This window comes from Apium graveolens, chromosome 1 (assembly GCF_009905375.1).
Source record: "Apium graveolens cultivar Ventura chromosome 1, ASM990537v1, whole genome shotgun sequence".
NCBI lineage: Eukaryota > Viridiplantae > Streptophyta > Magnoliopsida > Apiales > Apiaceae > Apium > Apium graveolens.
The window spans coordinates 11,268,065-11,286,331 of NC_133647.1; positions in this window are offsets into that span (position 1 = coordinate 11,268,065).

An 18,267-nucleotide genomic window follows, 5' to 3' on the forward strand; every position below is an offset into this window, starting at 1 on the left:
TCTATATACTTACATATATACAAGGTTTTTAAAACCCAAGCTTAGCTTCACCCAACCAAGCTTTATCCCACCAAGTGAGCTCATCCACTACCACTTCCCGGCCTCCCGAAGGGCTGCCCAAGTTCGACCAAAGTGCCAAAATCCGGCCGAACCTCCGGCGAACTTTTCCGACCGTTTTTCAAAAGTGGTTAGTTTTAGCTTCTTATTTGAGTTCTTTGTATTTAAGCTTTGTACTTAACTTCTCTACTTTATCTTAAGCTCTAATACAAGCTCTCTTATAAAGGAAGTTCTCGGGGAGAACTTAGATTCGAATTCGGAATTCGATTAAGTACTTGATCTTCGTAAAAATTCATTCCAACGAGAAGATCTAAAAGGAAAAGTACTTTATCTCCAAGGGGGAGATTATATTTGACACAAGTACGAGTTAGCCAATTATTTCTTGCACTTTAATTGGATCTTGGCTAACATTCATTCGTGCTCATAAAATAATTACGAAGTAAAAGTGTAATCCCTTCTATCATCTTTAGTGTTCCGGGGGATTATTACTTGTCTCATGTAAACACTTCATAATTTGTCAAATCTTAAAACGGATCGTACGAGTTAGACAATTACTTAACACTCTTTAATTGGATCTTGTCTAACTAATAATGTACATATAAAATATTATGAAGTAAAAGTGTATTCCCTTCTAATATCTTTAGTGTTCCGGGGGATTGTAGCTTGTTCCATATAAACTACTTCGTAATCATCCGTTAAAATTAAGGACGAATCAAATCCACGAGTTAGCCAATTAATTTACGCTATTATTTGTCCAAACTTCGAAAGCACAATCTTAAGCCAATTACTTGCACTTATTTAATTGGATCTTGGCTAAGACTCATAAATCTTATAAACGTGCTTGAAGTTAAAAGAGTATACTTTGACCTTATAATCGTCAATATACAAGTATACCTTAAAACCTTAAGTTGATATACTTAAAGGTAAAATTACAACTCTGAGGTTGTAATTAAAGTATTCTTCGATCTATAAATACTTAATTGAAAGAAGAAGAATACTAAAGAAGTCATAAGCTGTAAGTGCTTAATATAAAAAGGGACTTCTAAGATTACTCCACAACTTTATTTAATCTATAAAGGAGTAATCATAAATATACTTGACTATCTTGTTTTATTCTAAGTCAAGTATAACAAATTAGTTTTAACATTCTTATTTGGATATTATACTACTTGTGGGCTAGTACAGTAACATACTAGTTCAAAACAAATCTCTTCCTACTTGTTTTGTTTCGTGGATTATCTTGTTAGTTTTGTAGTGAGGTGAAGTGACGTGAGGTGATTCTCGTTCTAAGACCCAAGTGCTAGACGTACTAACGGGGAGTTCGTAGTCTTCGCACCGTGAAGAAGAGGAATGACCCAAGACCGGATCACTAAGATCCAAGACCGGCAAAAGCTAAGGAAGCCAAGTCCACACAAAGGCTCTACAATAACTTTGAAGAAATAGCGGGGAGTTATTGTCTAAGATAAGTTGTGTAGGTAATATATTTATTTTGAGGTGGTGACCCTTGTGTTACGCACCAAGATAAATACTTGTAAAGGGTGTAAAGGCTTCTCCGCCTACTAAAGGAGCGAGTTTATTATAAGGGAAAATCCTGAGTCCGGGAGAGGAGCTCGGGGACTGGAGTAGGGGTGAGCGAATCTATTAGAGGTTACGCCACGCGAACCAGGATAAAATCACCGTGTGGTATTTTCTTTCCTGGCACTTTATCTTCCACACATATAAACTGCATAACAACTCGGTAAAGTTTTAAAAAGGGATAAAATATTTTTAAAACGCCTTAACAATTTTTAAATTGATAATTAAGCTATTCAACCCCCCTTCTAGCTTAAAATAGCCCTCATACGGGACCTTACGATTGGTATCAGAGCAGTGCTTTTTAACGTGTTTGTTAAGTGATTTGCATATTTATAGGCACAACAAAAAGTGATTCGGAATGGCGTATATTAATCCCGTTGGATGTGGTGAAGGTCTATCTAGCTCACGACCTCCTCTATTTGACGGCACCAACTTTGCAACATGGAAAACAAGGTTTCGAATTTATGCTAGATCTCAAGGAGTCAAAGTTTGGATGGCTATCGAAGACGGCGTTCGCATTCCTACCAAAACTATCGATGACACCATCGTCGAAAAGAAGGTTAGTGAATACAACTTAGAGGAAGAAGCCACAATGAATATAGCCGCAAAGGCGAAAATGGTTCTCACAAGTGCACTTGCAGAAAAAGAATATAAAAGAGTAAATAATTGCAAGTCGGCACAAGAAATGTGGAACAAATTAGTGGTAACCTATGAAGGAACCACTGATATAAAAGATTCTCGGATGGATACATTGATCCAAGAATATGAGAACTTTAAACTCCAAGAAGGAGAAAATATCATCGATATGGAAACAAGATTTACTCGTATAATCGATGAGTTATCTCAACTTGGAAAGAATTATACTCAAAATGAAAAGAATAGAAGAGTGCTCAAATCTCTACCTCCTAGTTGGAAGGTTAAAGTCACTACTATAAAGGAGATGCACAACTTAAATGAGTATAAGATTGATAACTTATTCGGAAATCTTCGTGCTTACGAAGAAGTTAATGTTCCGGAAAAGGTTGCTCCAAAGGTGGAGGATAAAAAGAAAAATATGGCTCTAAAGGCCATACTAATTGATGAAGATGAAAATGACGAGGAGTTAAACGAGGAACTCCAAAATCTCGATGAGAGTGAAATTGCTCTACTCATGAGACAACTTCGTCGTGTGCTTCAAAGCAAAGCTCAAAGATACGGAAAAGGCTTCCTTAAATCAAATAATCAACAAAGAGTTTTTAACTCTAACGGAAGGCCAAATTATTCTCAAAATTATTCTTCCAATTATAAGAGTAATTATCCATCAACGAGCTACAATAAAGGCAAAGGCAATCAAAATATAAATACCTATAGTAATGCCAATGCCTCTACAAACCATCCGGTTTACACTCCTCCAAAACCCAAAAAATCATCTCCGGAGGAAACACAAGATGTGTGTTTCGAGTGTAAACAACCCGGTCATTATAAAAGAGAATGTCCTAAACTTTCAAAGGGACGAAGTCTCGTGGCCGAAAATGGTTGGGATCTAAGTGAAGATGAAGAAGCTCCGAAAGCTAGTGAAGAAGTGGTCAATCTATGCTTAATGGCTCTCGGAGATGAAACCACCTCAACGGAAATCTCCTCTTCAAATCAAGAGGTAACATCTAACTATATCTCAATTAAATCTTTATTAGATGAATCTAGTTTATCTCTCGTATATATGAACAAGCATGATTTAATTGAACTTGTAGTAAGTTATAAAAATAAATATAAAGATGTTGAACAAAGGTTTCATTTGTTATGGTCCGAGAAGATGAAAATTGAGGAAATTCATCATACTCAAAATAAAGAATATACTCGGATGTTGGACTCAAAAGTCCAAGATGATAATGAGATTACATCTCTAAAAGATCAAAACCATCTCATTAAGATTGAGGTAAATAAACTTCAAGAAAACATACTCAATCTTGAAACGGAGAATATATCATTAATTCTCAAAGACGAAGAGATGGAACGTGAAAATATACAATTGAATGACAATATTTGTAAACTTCTCGTTGATCTATTGAACTTAAAGATTCTAAATGAATCAAATGTTCAAGATATAGAAACATCTTATAAAAACAATCTTGATAAAAAAAAGAGCTATTAGAAACCAATGAGCTTAAAAGTGAAGCTCTAAGGTTAAAAGAAGAAAATTATAAACTCATAGCTCAAGTTAAGGATCAAGAAAGAATCCTTAATAACAAGATTGATGCCTTAAAGAAAGAAAATGAAAATCTTAAAAATGTCATTCAAAGATTTACAAAAGGCAATAAGATGTTGGATCAAATGGTGCATACAAAAACCTCATATAATCATGAAGGTTTGGGATATAATAAGAATTCTCCTCCTAAAGGAAATACTTGGAGATTTGTATCACCAATAAAGACTTCACCCGAATCACCATCTTATAAATGTTCTTATTGCAATAAAATGGGACATACCATTCAATATTGCAAATTCAAGAATGGTGAAATTAAGGGGAAGCATGTATGGATTCGCAAGGAATCATACAAGAAAGATGATAAACGTGTGCCTCACAAAAATATGGAATATAAGAATCCAAGGCAACAATGGTCTCATCAACCAACTATGTTTTAAAATAGAAACACACAATATCATGTAAATGGTAATGCATTTAGAAGGCAACAACCTCTTAGTAGAAATGCTTATACTAATTACCATGCTAATAATAGATATAATGTTTATCATGCTCCATCAAGATTTAATGATAGCTCTAGGTATTATCTACCTCAAACTAGGCCTTATGCATCTAGAAATATTTACATGCCTAATGATAATTATACCAGGCCTAGCTTCTTTCATAAATCAAATGTTATATATGATGTACTAACCCCAGGACCCTCAAGACAAAGGGGTACCTATAAATTTAACTAATCATGTATGTAGGTGTGTCTTGCCGCAAAACAAGACATATGGTACCTTGATAGTGGATGTTCAAGACATATGACCGGTAATAAGTCACTCTTGAACAATATTAAAAAGGTTACCGCGGGGAGCGTAACATTTGGTGATAGTAGTAAAGGAAACATTGTCGGCATCGGAAATATCAGAAATGGGAAAGTTAAAATTTCCGACGTTCAGTTGGTCAACGGGTTAAGGTACAATCTTCTCTCCATAAGTCAACTATGCGACAATGACTACAAGGTAATTTTCTACACTACTCATTGTTCTATATTAGATAAACTTGGAAAGTTGGTTCTCATTTGCCCTAGAAATAAAAATGTTTATACATATGACATGAGCAAGCAAGTAAACGTATGCCTAATCACTATAAATGATGATCCATGGCATCGAAGATTAGGACATGCCAACATGAAGTTGATTAAGAATATATCAACTAAAGACCATGTTCGAGGTATACCAAAACTAAACTATCATATAGATCATACTTGTGAAGCTTGCGAAGTTGGTAAACAAATTCGAGCTTCTCACAAAGCAAAGTTTATGGTATTTACCTCGAGATCTCTCGAGTTACTACATATGGATCTTATTGGTCCGGTTCCTATACAAAGTCTTGGAGGTTGCTCATATACGTTGGTAGTTGTGGATGATTATTCACTATTCACATGGACTGAATTTCTCAAAGCCAAAAGTGATGCTTTTGAGTCCTTTTCATCTTTATGTAAAAGGATTCAAAATCAACAAAATAAAACCATAGTCTATATAAGGACTGATCATGGTAAAGAATTTGAGAATTCAAGTTTCACCAACTTTTGTGATGAACATGGCATCACACAATTTTTTTGATCCATACACTCCTCAATCCAACGGAGTAGTTGAACGGAAAAATAGAACACTCCAAGAAATGGCTAGCACAATGCTAAATGAATATCGTCGACCTAAATATTTTTGGGCCGAGGCTATGTCAACCGCTTGCCATATTCTTAATCAGGTTTTGCTACGACCTATAAAACAAAAGACTCCTTACGAGTTATATTTTGGCAAAACTCCGAAACTAAGCTACTTTCGAGTATTCGGAAGCAAGTGTTTCATATTAAATTCAAAAGAGTACCTTACGAAGTTTGATCCTAAATCAAACGAAGGTATATTTCTTGGATACTCGAATAATAGTAAAGCTTATTGAGTGTTTAACCTCAAATCGCTTGTGGTGGAAGAATCTATGAATGTCGTTTTTTGATAAAAGTAAACCACCGGCGAAATATAAAGATCTTGTTGACCAAGAAAATGTTGAACAAGATGATATTGAAAAGGTTATTCGATAATTCGAAAATATGGATCTCGGGACTCCCGTACATAAAAATCCATTAGAATTGGATGAAAAGGAAGATGAACTTCCTCAAGCAATTCCCACTATAAAAAGTCATCCATTAGATAACGTACTTGGAGACTTAAGGAAGGGAGTTCAAACACGGTCACAAGTTCAAAACGTTGTGAATCATCTTAGTTTCCTATCTCAAATAGAACCTAAGACCGCAAAAGAGGCTTTATTAGAAGAGGATTGGATTTCTGCTATGCAAGATGAATTGCTCCAATTTACTCGTAGTAAAGTATGGGAACTTGTCCCTAAGCCTCATGATACTTCCATTATTGGCACAAAATGGGTATTTTGAAATAAATTAGACGAAAATGGAACGGTAGTTCGAAATAAAGCAAGGTTAGTTGCACAAGGATATACCCAAATGGAAGGTATAGACTTTGATGAAACATATGCACCTGTAGCAAGAATTGAATCAATTCGAATGCTATTGGCTTATGCTTGTCATAAAAATTTCAAGTCTATCAAATGGATGTGAAATCTGCATTCTTAAACGGGATTTTGGAAGGGGAAGTATATGTGAAACAACCTCCTGGGTTTGAAGATGCAACACATCTCGATTAGTCTATAAACTATATAAAGCTCTATATGGCTTAAAATAAGCCCCAAGAGCATGGTACGAAAGGTTGAGCAAGTTCCTACTAGACAATACATTTAAGATGGGAACGGCCGATAAAACCTTATTTACGAGGCAAAAAAAGATGATATATTGCTCGTACAAATATACGTAGATGACATCATTTTTGGGTCAACAAATGATGCACTATGTAAAGAATTCTCTGAAAACATGAGTAAAGAATTCGAGATGAGTATGATGGGAGAATTAAACTTCTTTTTGGGATTACAAATAAGGCAATCTGATGAAGGCATCCATATCTCTCAATCCAAGTATTGTAAAGAGATGTTGAAAAAGTTCGAAATGGATAATGCCAAACCCATCTCTACTCCTATGTCTACATCTTATAAATTAATGGAAGATCCAAAAGGAATTCCCGTAGACACAAAGAAATATCGAGGAATGATCGGTAGCTTGCTCTATATAACTCTAAGTCGTCCCGATATTCAATATAGTGTTTGTAAGTGTGCTAGGTTTCAAGTAGTACTTAAAGAATCTCATTTATCAGCGGTAAAAAGGATATTGAGATATCTTAAAGGAACCACCGATGTTGGTCTTTGGTATCCAAAAGGAATACCATTTGACTTAGAATGTTTTTATGATTCGGACTATGCCGGGCATTTAGTCGACAGGAAAAGTACTAGTGGTACTTGTCAGTTTCTCAGTGGATGTTTAGTTTCGTGGTTTTCAAAGAAACAAAATTCCGTATCCATCTCAACAACCGAGGCTAAGTATATAGCAACTACAAAGTGTTGTGCTCAAATACTGTGGATGAAGCAAACACTAGCTGACTATGATATAAAATTTGATATGATCTCAATCTTATGCGATAATACGAGTGATATTGATCTTAGCAAGAATTCCGTATTACATTCTAGATCTAAACATATAGATGTTAGACATCACTTTTTACGTGATCATGTCAATAAAGGCGATATAAAAATGACTCATATTGATACTGAGATCAATCTCGCTGACATTATCACAAAACCATTAAATTACGAAAGATTCACTAAACTCCGCTTGGATTTAGGAATGTTGGAATTTATGAAATAATGGTTTATATAAAGAACAGTTGAGAATCATAAAGAAATCTCAACGATAAGGATATTCTCCAGATCAAGTTATTAAGTTTATCGGAAACTCATATTTGTCAATAAAGAAATTTATTGATCGGGTTAAGATAACTTAAATAGCCCAGATTAACCGGGAAAATAAAATTATTCAAGTGAATATTTATTATTTCATGAGATTTATAAATATTTAAAAATCCTTCTTATACAAACTGATAATTATGTTTCAATTAATTAATTAATTAATTAATTAATTATATCTATATATATTTGTTTTGGTCTAAAATTTATATTCTAATTGTTTCTAAATATATGTTATTTAAAGTATATATATATCTTTAATATTTATATATTTAAATATATCGAAATTTTTAAGGATAAATATAATCCAGATATATTTGTAATTATTTTTTAGTTTTTCTTATTATCCAGCCCAAATCAAAAAAATTATTATCCGGCCCAAAAAGCTTCTATATCCAAGCCCATATATTTTAAATATAGAAACTATTAATCAAATCCAACCCAGTTTTTTTTGGCCCAATTTTATTAAGCCCAATGGCTGATTACATCTTTTAATCCCAGCCATCCATACCTTACCCTAATAAATCCGGGTCGTTCATTTCCTAAAATATAAAAATGTACACTGTTGGTACAGTGCACGCTCTAGTCTATCGATTAACCCTAATCTCTCTCGCCTCTTCTCTCCGTCTCTCTTCTAAAGAACCCTAATTCGTCTTCTTCATTTCTATCTTCAATTCTTGATGAAATTCATCAGATATTATGCTTATATTGCAATAATCGTAGTTAAGAATATATGATTAATAAATCGTGGTTGGGTTGGTGAAATCAAATCGATTTCCGATGATAAAAATCGACGATTTATACTTAAATCGAATGAGAATCATCAAATCAGACAGTTTATATATATACACACACTCAATTATCTTTGATTTGAATCATTGATTTAGAAAAAACTGACTCGATTTCAAGTTGTATGACAGGAGAAGACGGGAAAATGCTAATTTCTCTTGGAAAAGGAAGACTCTATGGTTGCATGTGACGGAGAAGACTAAATCGGAGGTTGACTCAGTCCGCGACTGAGTCAACCAGGTAAGACCTACGAGTCAGGTCAGACTCTAGGCTCAGGTGTGAAATATTTGTCTATTTCAGTCGTATTGGTTTTGGTAAAGATGTGGTTTAATTTCAGTTTGTGTGTGATCAAATTAAAAAGAGTAGAGTTCGGATTATTGATGAACTTGTTGTCATTTGAGAAATTATCTGATTGGATTTGTATTATCTGGTGGAGTTGGTGCTATCTGATGATTTTGTAATTATTGGTTGAAATTCATATTATCTGTTGGATTTACATCATTTGGTGGAATTAGTGTTATCAGTTGTTTTTGTGATTTTATATTGGAATTCGGATTATCTGTTGGATTTACATTATTTGGTGGAATTAGTGTTATCTGTTGATTTTGTGATTTTCAGTTGGATTTTGGATTATCTGTTCAAACCATGTTTATCTGATGAATTGGTAATCATTTGTTTGAAATAAAGTTGAGTCAAGAAAATAGGGTGATTAATCTGGAATGTATGATTGTTTAAAATGATCACTGTTAAGGGCAATTTGGTTAAGCTTACCCGGACTATAAAATATAAGTGTAAATTATGAGCTGGATAGTTGAAAGTATACTTAACATGCTTGGTTATATTGCTGGTTCGAATTAAAATCTCAGAGAAATTGTTTAAAAATCAGGTCTCGAAATTTGCTTGGTTAATGATGGATTCTTGGTACAAGTTTGACTGATTGTTGATATACTTGAACTAAGTAAGTCAGTGTTCTGATTGTATTGAGTTGCTAGTTCCTTGATGATTCTGTGTAATATTTGAATCCCTATTTTTAAAATAAACCTACCAAGGTGTACTAAAGAATGTTGGTAATTTTGTTTTCAATGACAATTACATATATTTATGTCCTGAGTGCCTGTTAATCTCTGTAGAACTATTGAAATGTTTAAATGCTAGTAATCTATGTACTATTAACAGGATGTTATTTGTCTCCTTTTCACAACTTATACACATTAGTTTACAAAGAATTTTTTTTAAAAAAAAGGAATCTGTCTTGGATTAATAAGTATTAGTTGTGTTTTAAAGCCTTCTGCTAACACCTGAGTATCTTGGTTTCTTGGAATACTTACCTGCTAAACTTTGTGTAATCTTACTGATTAGTATTATTCCATTTATGAGTGATTTAAGACTGTTGAAATGTTTAAATGTGTGATCAACTAAATGTGCAAGCTGTCCTGATTGAAGTCTTATACAATGAATCTGGATAAGAAATGTCTCCAACCCCTAGTTGCCTATCTGATAGAATGTACTTACTCTATGCATGATAATCTATGGACTATTAGTGCAACACTGTTTACTAGTCTGTGTTTATTTATAATTAAGCATTTACAAAAAATCAGATAAGGTATTGTGTACATTGAGTTGTGTAATATAAACTAATACACTCACACACCAGCCCTCACAGTAAGACCTGGCAGGGGAGCCTTGAGCATCCCTGTATCTGGATCACTGTTGTGATTAATGGCCACATAGAAAATTAAGGTGACATTGTATTTTAACTTACTGCATTTAAAGTGTTTTATCTGATATAAATGATCTGAGTATTGTATTGCCTTGAATGCTATTTGAATTAAATGACCACTGATTGTGTATGCTCTGTTATATGTTTAATATGCATGACATTCCTTTGGTTGCATCTCATTAATAACATAATTTCTTGAGAAATAAATGTAACAGATCTTATTTGCATTAAAAAATTCAGTTCTTCAATCAAATTCACTTCACACACAACTCATCCTTAAATGCTTCTACACTTAAAGTACAGTTCCTGTGTAGTAGAGTAAGCTAGGATGTCAACTTTATGTCTCACAGTTTCCAAAATCTGTACTTATGTACTGTGTTGTTTTCTAAAGTAGACACAAAGACAAAGATTTAATACATTCTTTATTTGCTTGCTGGAATAATTTATGAATCTGTGTTAATATGCTGCATTACATCATTCTCTCATATGCATCATCCTAGTATCTACTTGGATTTTTGTATAACACAGCCATGCATGCATTAAATGTGTTTCACTGTTCATGAACGGTAAATTTAAAAAAAAAATCTTAAATTTTAAAATCTTTTCTCTTTGTATATGTGTTAAATGGTTATATATACATGCATATCCTATGTGTTGCATTCACACACACACTAGTTGCATAAATTCCACTTCACTTGCAACATGAACCCAAATGTTAACCCTTTTTACCCTAAACCAAGACCACTGATTGAAAACCCATATCTTCTTGAAGATATGGAGAAAAATCAGTTTCATCACCATAAGACCTCTGCCTTCAAACCTGTTCCAACCTCACTACCCAAACACCATCATAAAAGACACCTCCCTCCAAGACAATACAAAAAGGGATATAAAAATCATACCATCCCTTTCTATCAAAGCAGAAAATATCAAAACCCTAAATCCCCTAACCCTAGACCTCCTAAGCCCTTGCAAGCCAAAGTATACACCAGAAAAGCTAACCTAAGACAAAATACAAACACCTCTATGAACACACCAAAACCCCCTCCACCAAAACTATCAAACCCTTCAAACACCAAAAAGTTTCTTGAACTTATCAAAAATGTCCAACCTGGTACTTGTGTTGATGTGAAGGGTGAAGTGGAATTCTTAATTAGAAGGGCTAGGTGGGATGGTCTCATGTATAACTTAGGTAAGCACTACTGCACACACCTCATGGGAGAGTTCTATTGTAACATGAATATCAGAAAAGGGGTAGATGGCATACTGCATTTTACTACATCAGTCAACAAAAAGGTCATTTGTGTTGATAACAAAAGCATTAATAGGGAACTGCATTTACCTTTGCATTTGTGTGAGTTGCCTTGTGAGGATATCTTCTCTCTCTTTGTTTTTAACAAATCTGAATTTGAACTAATGCTTGGCACTTTTTGTAAATCTGATATTCCTGATGGTTTATGTGATATTAACTGTGGTATTCATTTCAAACACTTCACTGGCACTTTTCAGCATATTGCTCTAATCATTAGGGCAAATGTTATGCCAAAACCAAATCAAAGTAAGTACTTTGATTTCTTTGATATGAAACTCATGTACCTTTTATGCACAAACAAAATCCACTTCAGCATATCTTATGTTATTCTTCTAAACATGATCAATGCACATCTTGTAGATTATATGCCTTATGGTATGCTAATCTCATCTTTTTTTGCACTTTGCAACATTAACATGCCTGAAGCATTTTCTAATCTTGCTGATTCTCAAATCACTAATGAACACATAAGGCCACAAGTGCCCCTGATGCACTGTGAGCCTCAAGAGGCAACTCCCACAGTTATTCCTCAATTCATTAGAGAGGAAGATGTGTTTCTATCTAAGTTTGAGTCTGTCAAAACCATGTTTCACGAACTAAAACTTGAACTTAAGAGGGTTAAGGAAGATAATAATGAGATTAAAGAGAAAGTAGGAGCACTAGAGAGTCTCACCGCCTCTTGCAAACATAGAATTGCATATTTAGAGCATCTGGTTGCATCTACTCTAGGAACTCCTTGCATGAATGATCATGATATTGTCTCTTCTTTTCAAGTCCCTATGCATGAAAAATTGCTATGATTCATGAGTTAGAAGAAGTTAATGTGGGTGCTAAGGGTCAACTGATTGATAATTTGCCTGATTTGGTTCATATCTGTGATGCTGATGGAAATGTGATTGGTTAAGTTTGCTTGAGTCTGCTATTTGGTGAAGTCTGCTATGTGATGTTGTACTGGTACTTGCTGTTATGTACCTATTTTGCTACTTTCTGATGTAGTTGTAATTTGTAAGGATTATGTGTTGTGGTATGTAATATTTAAACCTTGTGATCTTTGAATTTCGGAAGTGTATGCACTTCTTTGGTTTGTAATGACTTAAAATAGGTTCAGGATTTTGTTCTAAATAATCAGTGAACCACACTGATTATTGAGAACACTTTTGATAATATATCATGGCTTGTTTATTGCAAATCTGTCTTTATCTATCTTATGCAGGAAATTGTAAGCATTGTCCTGTGTCTCTATTCTAAATTTGGATTATATTGTTAGAATAAGGGTCAATAATGCTTATCATATTCAGTCTAGTTGTCCCCTGCCTAGTCCAGTCTCTTGTGACAATTAGTAACTTCTAAGTTACATTTTAAAAAAAATTATATTTATAATATCAGAAATCAAATTATATGGTTTTAACCATTCTGCAGGATGTTCATCGTTAATAAACTTAAACTAATTTGATGCATGTACTATGAACAGACACTCTATACAATGTATAGGTATTCTGTCTTGGACATCCTACTGTGCACTGTTATGACTAACAGATTACCTCAGGGTAGTCGTTGTTTTGTATCTAATTGACATGCAGAAATAGTCACATGTCTCAGAATGGACTCAAGAAGAAAAGAATGGCTACATTGAGCATTGTGCATCCAGCAAAAGTCTCACTGTTAGGTCCCAATTTGTTTGTAGAAGGGGGGGTTGAATACAAACAATACCGTTTAATCGAATAAAATGCGGAATAAAATTGTGAAATAAAATTCAAGTTAAATAAAACTTTTATTAAACTTGAAAGGTGTTACAACTACGGTATCGGTTACAAGGGATTAATCTCAAATCAATTATTACAAATCTAGAATAAATTCGACATGAACTTTTTCTATTTTTGTAATTAAAAGATCAAATGCTAAATGCGATTTGAGATTAAGTTCTAGGGATTTTAATCCGCTAGATTGATACACAAGAACAAGATAAGTATTTCTAGTTGATTGGATTTAACTTTACAATCTAGAAATTGATCTTGAAGTTGCAGATGAGATGAAATATTTTTCTGCTCCTTTTTCTTTTTGTTCTTGAGTTTGTGTTCTGTTTTTTTGATTGATAATGAAATAACAGACTTCTGCTCCTTTTTATCAAACAGCCGAATGTAAAAATGTACTGGCATGACAATCTTCTTTGGCCAGCAAGACTTTTGGTATGACAAAATTTACAACTAGCAAGACAATTAAAATGAGCTAGCAAGACTTTCGGTATGACTATTGATTGTCATACCGATTGTCATATTAGTTCAAATAAATTGTCTTGCTGAATTAATAACAGATTTTAATATAAACAGAAATTCTAATAAGACAATTAAATGTATTGGCATGACTTTCGGTATGACTATCAATTGTCATACCGATTGTCATACTAGTTCAAATGAATTGTCTTGCTGAATTTAAGCAGATTTTAAACCAATTAAAATCTTGTAAATCCTTAATATTAATTCTAAATTAATTAATCAATTTAATTCAATTAATCAATAAATTAATCTTTGCAGATATAATTTATTTTCTTAATTAAATTATATGACTTAATTAATTAATAGAGAATTAATACTAACCCTGAGCAGCATCCATTCTTCTGACAATCTTCTGAAAGTCACTGAGACTTATGAATCAATTCCGCCACTTCAATGCTGACACTCGATGTACTGTCTGGTTCATGAGTGACTAACTTCCGTGACATTTCTTCATGTCTTGACTTTGATATTCTGATTGAATCCTTGTAATAAATGATACCCTGACGAGATCTCTGTCACTTGATTAAATCCACGATCTTGATTTATATCACTGAGGCATGATCAAATTCTTGAACTTCTTCCAGTGAATCTTCAAGTCTGCAGATGAACAATGTTTCTTTATTCTTTGACAGATGTTACATTGTGAGATCTCTCTGACGATTGATCCACTATTTACTTATTACATTCTTATTTGAGTTGAGTTAAATACTCGAATAAACGAGTAGGCTATGACATATTTCAAACTCCCCCTATTTGCTTGTTAGACAATAACAACAAATACCTAGAGGATAACTCAACTAACAAATAAGAAAAAGATATAAACAGTAATGTAAAGTAAATAGCAGAAAAGTTCTGGATTATATTTAACATTTTCCAGATTCCAAATGAAATTTACAAGTGAATACAAGATAGATGTTCCTCTAGCCTGAACATATAACTACATTAGACTATCTTGATTCATAAAGCTCTAATCATATTACATTGAGTTTTGAGCTAATTGACTTCAGTTGTCTTCTCTTCTGACTTCACCTTCTTCTAAATCTTGAAGCAATTCCTTGTCAAAGACACGATCCTTTTCTGAAGTGAAGCTTGCTGGTCTGACTGGTTGAACTCCAACTGACTTCAGCTTATTCTTGAGTTGATTGTATCTTTTAACATTCTTTTCACAATAAGCTTGAATCAAGTCAGCAGCTTGAGTCTTCAACATGGATGAATATCCAGCAGTTCTCAAATGATGTTCCATCCAGACCAGATGCTTAGCTGAGTAGTCTTTAAGAGATTGTACATCTAGCTGACAGATTTGAAGACAATTAGACTTAAAGAATCTCACCTGATGAGGATTGTTGACCACTTGAGGACTAGCCCTGCTGGCAAACTCTTTAAGCCTTTCTCGAAGAACATTCAATTCTGAGCTTCTTTTGACTTTGTTTAAAAGAACCCAAATCTCTGACAAAGAACGATTCTCAAATAGATGAAGTGACACCTTGAATGATCCTTCACTCTGACAATATACAAAAATGCTCATCTCATTTAGGGATCTATCAAAAGCAGCTGTGATCCTTGAGACTTCAGTCTTGATAGCATTCATGTACATGTCATTGTTAGGATTTGAGATTTCCAGCTTGTCAAGAAGATGTAAGAACTGCCTATCATTGTTAGTGCTCATCTGAGGCATATCAAGTACTCTCCTAGCTTCATCCCATTTTTCACCAATCTTTAGTCTGACATCTCTTCTCCTTTCTTGAGCCTTAATGTCATGAAGACGTTGCTTTTGAAGAGTTTCTGTTCTTTGAATGTCTTTTCTCATGTCAATGATCTGAGAGACCTTCTTGAGTTCAGCTTCTTTTCTTTTCATCTCTGACTGCTCCTTCTGAAATTCTTTCTCAAACATAGGATCCACTTGAGCTTCTTCTTCCCATTCTCCAAAATCACTTTCCTCTTCAGCTTCAAATAACCCATCTTTATCTTCCTGAACTGGTTCAGTGGGAATGTCAAAAATATCAAAGTCATCCTGTTCTCCACTGTAGTAGACATCATCAGCCTTTCCTTTGTTTCCAGCAGAGGTATCTTTTTCTTTCCCTTTGGCACTACTTCCTTTCTTCTCCCCCTTAGTTGAGGGATCCTCTACTGACTTTCCTTTGGAACCTCCATCACCTCCAGAGCCTGATCCTCCACCAGACGGTCCTTCAAAATAAGTTCTTTGTTCTTCATTAGGGCAATGAGAATTCTTGATCATGAAATATAGGTGCTTCATCCCTTCATTGAGATGTTCCATGCCCGTCTCTATCTTTAGAAATCTTGAGGAGTCCAGTGAATGATTCATCTCAACGAGGTCTTCAAGAGAAGTCATTCTTGTGTGTAGAGAGCAGAAGTTGGATATGTCATCAGCTGATAAAGTTGGAGTGTCCTGAATAGAATTGAGCTTTGGTATTACAGTGGTCTTTAGATCTGAGATGTCATTCCTTATGATTGCAAGCTGATTGTTGACAGAGGTGGAAGAAGAAGACCGTTCAACCACTTGTGCTTTGAATGCTTGAGCTTCAGCTTGGCTTTTAGCAAGTTCTTCTTTTAGGGCAGCAATCTGAGCTAACAGGTTTACAGTATCAGTGTCTGTGTGTGCTCTCACCTGAATTTCACTCGTGTTTGGCTCACTCACCTCACGTGCTTGTGTTTCTCTCAATATAATTGCTCGTGAGGAGTCTTCCTGTTGCTGTTCTTCTGTACCTACAGTAAAAATCACCCTAGCCTCTTCAAGAGAGGTCAGTGGTGGTGCAATGGGAATTCGCGAGTCCCGATCCTCAGTCAATACTATCAAATCTTTTGGAATAGATGTCTGAATTGCTTCAGGGATAGATTGACCGAGTTGCCCTCCACTTTCTCCAGATAAATCTGCGAGTGGAGAATCCCATAAGGGAGCCAGAGGTGTTGGATCTGGGAGGGGATAAAATGACTCTATTAAAGATGGCGGAGAGTCAGATTTTCCCTCTGAAGCATGTGACTGCTCTTCTGCCGTAACTATGGTAGGCACTGTAACCGACTCTATGTGCACTCCTCGCTGTGTGTCCTGAGTATGATCTGGGGAAGTGTATGGTTCCATTGTGAGTAATGGAATTGTGCTTGACTCAGTACAAGATGCCATGGTCCTATGGCGAATTTCAATAGATGCATCCTGTTGAGAGAATGCCTCTAGTAACTGTTCATTGGCCATTTCAAAGTCCATGTCCTGTTGGGAGGACAAGGATGGGCTTTCAGATGCCTCAGAATATGTTCTTCTTTTCTTAGGAGGAGGCAGAGCTGAGGGTTCACTCATATTTAACAATGTACTACTTCCTAGTAATCTTCTGGGTAACATTTTAGACAGTGGGGGAAAGGTTGAGATAGAATGTGACTCTGTGTTTGGCTCTATGACCTGGGATTGAAGCTGTGGTTCTACAACTTCATGGTCAGCCCTATCAACCACTTGGGGTCTTTCAACAGAAGTAGGAAGGGAGTGAGAGTGAGGAATTACTACCTGTAATGGAAGAGCATCTGATGTTGGAGGAGCCTGGGTGGCTTGAACCACTGGAGGTTGAGGTTGCTGTTCATGACCGGGAAGATTGAAAATAGGTAAAGGAATATAAGTGGCCATGAAAGCAGATACAAGTACTGGAACTTGCATGAATTTGAAGGTTGTGTCTTGGCGAGTGTAAATCTTTTTGCTAACTGGAGGGGGTTCGGTTACTGCAGAGTTAGCAAAAAGGGCTTTATGTTCAGGTGTGAAAAGATGATCTGCTATAAGCATGAGAAAACGAGCATAGTAACATGATACCCTACGATTTGTAGAATGATCACGTAAAGCAGAAGTTAGACGTCTCAAGAGAATGGGAAAAAGTAGTTTGCCAAAATTGATCCTGTGATTGAAAACAACCGCCAGACCAATATACTGCAGAGTGGAAGTGATGTTATGAAAATTGGATTTTGTGCAGTTGGCAAACACTTTGGAAAGTGTATCGAAGAAAATATCCCATTCATACACCAAATTTGATTTAGAAAGTTTGGTTAAATTGATCACCCCCTGATAGTGAATAGCATTGAAAAAATTTGTGATATCATTTTCAGAGGGTAAATTACAGAAATTGTCTAGTGGAAAATTTAACGCACGATTGACGACTGTTTCATCAACTACATACTGTGTGTTTGCGACGGTGAATGAAAAAGATTTTGAATCATCGGCCACAGTAGAGGTTGTGCAAATCAGTCTAAGTAGATCGACGTTTAAAATCACATTTGATTTAATAGCAGAGCTAACAATCGAATGGTCATTTAAAAATCTAATCCATGGCTTAAATTTTTCAACATCACATTTTTCTGGATTAAAATAACCAACCTGATTATGCGCGACAATTTGGAAATTGAGAGCCATTTAAAATAATAATAAGACACACGCTTTCAGAATTTTAAGAATAATATTAAG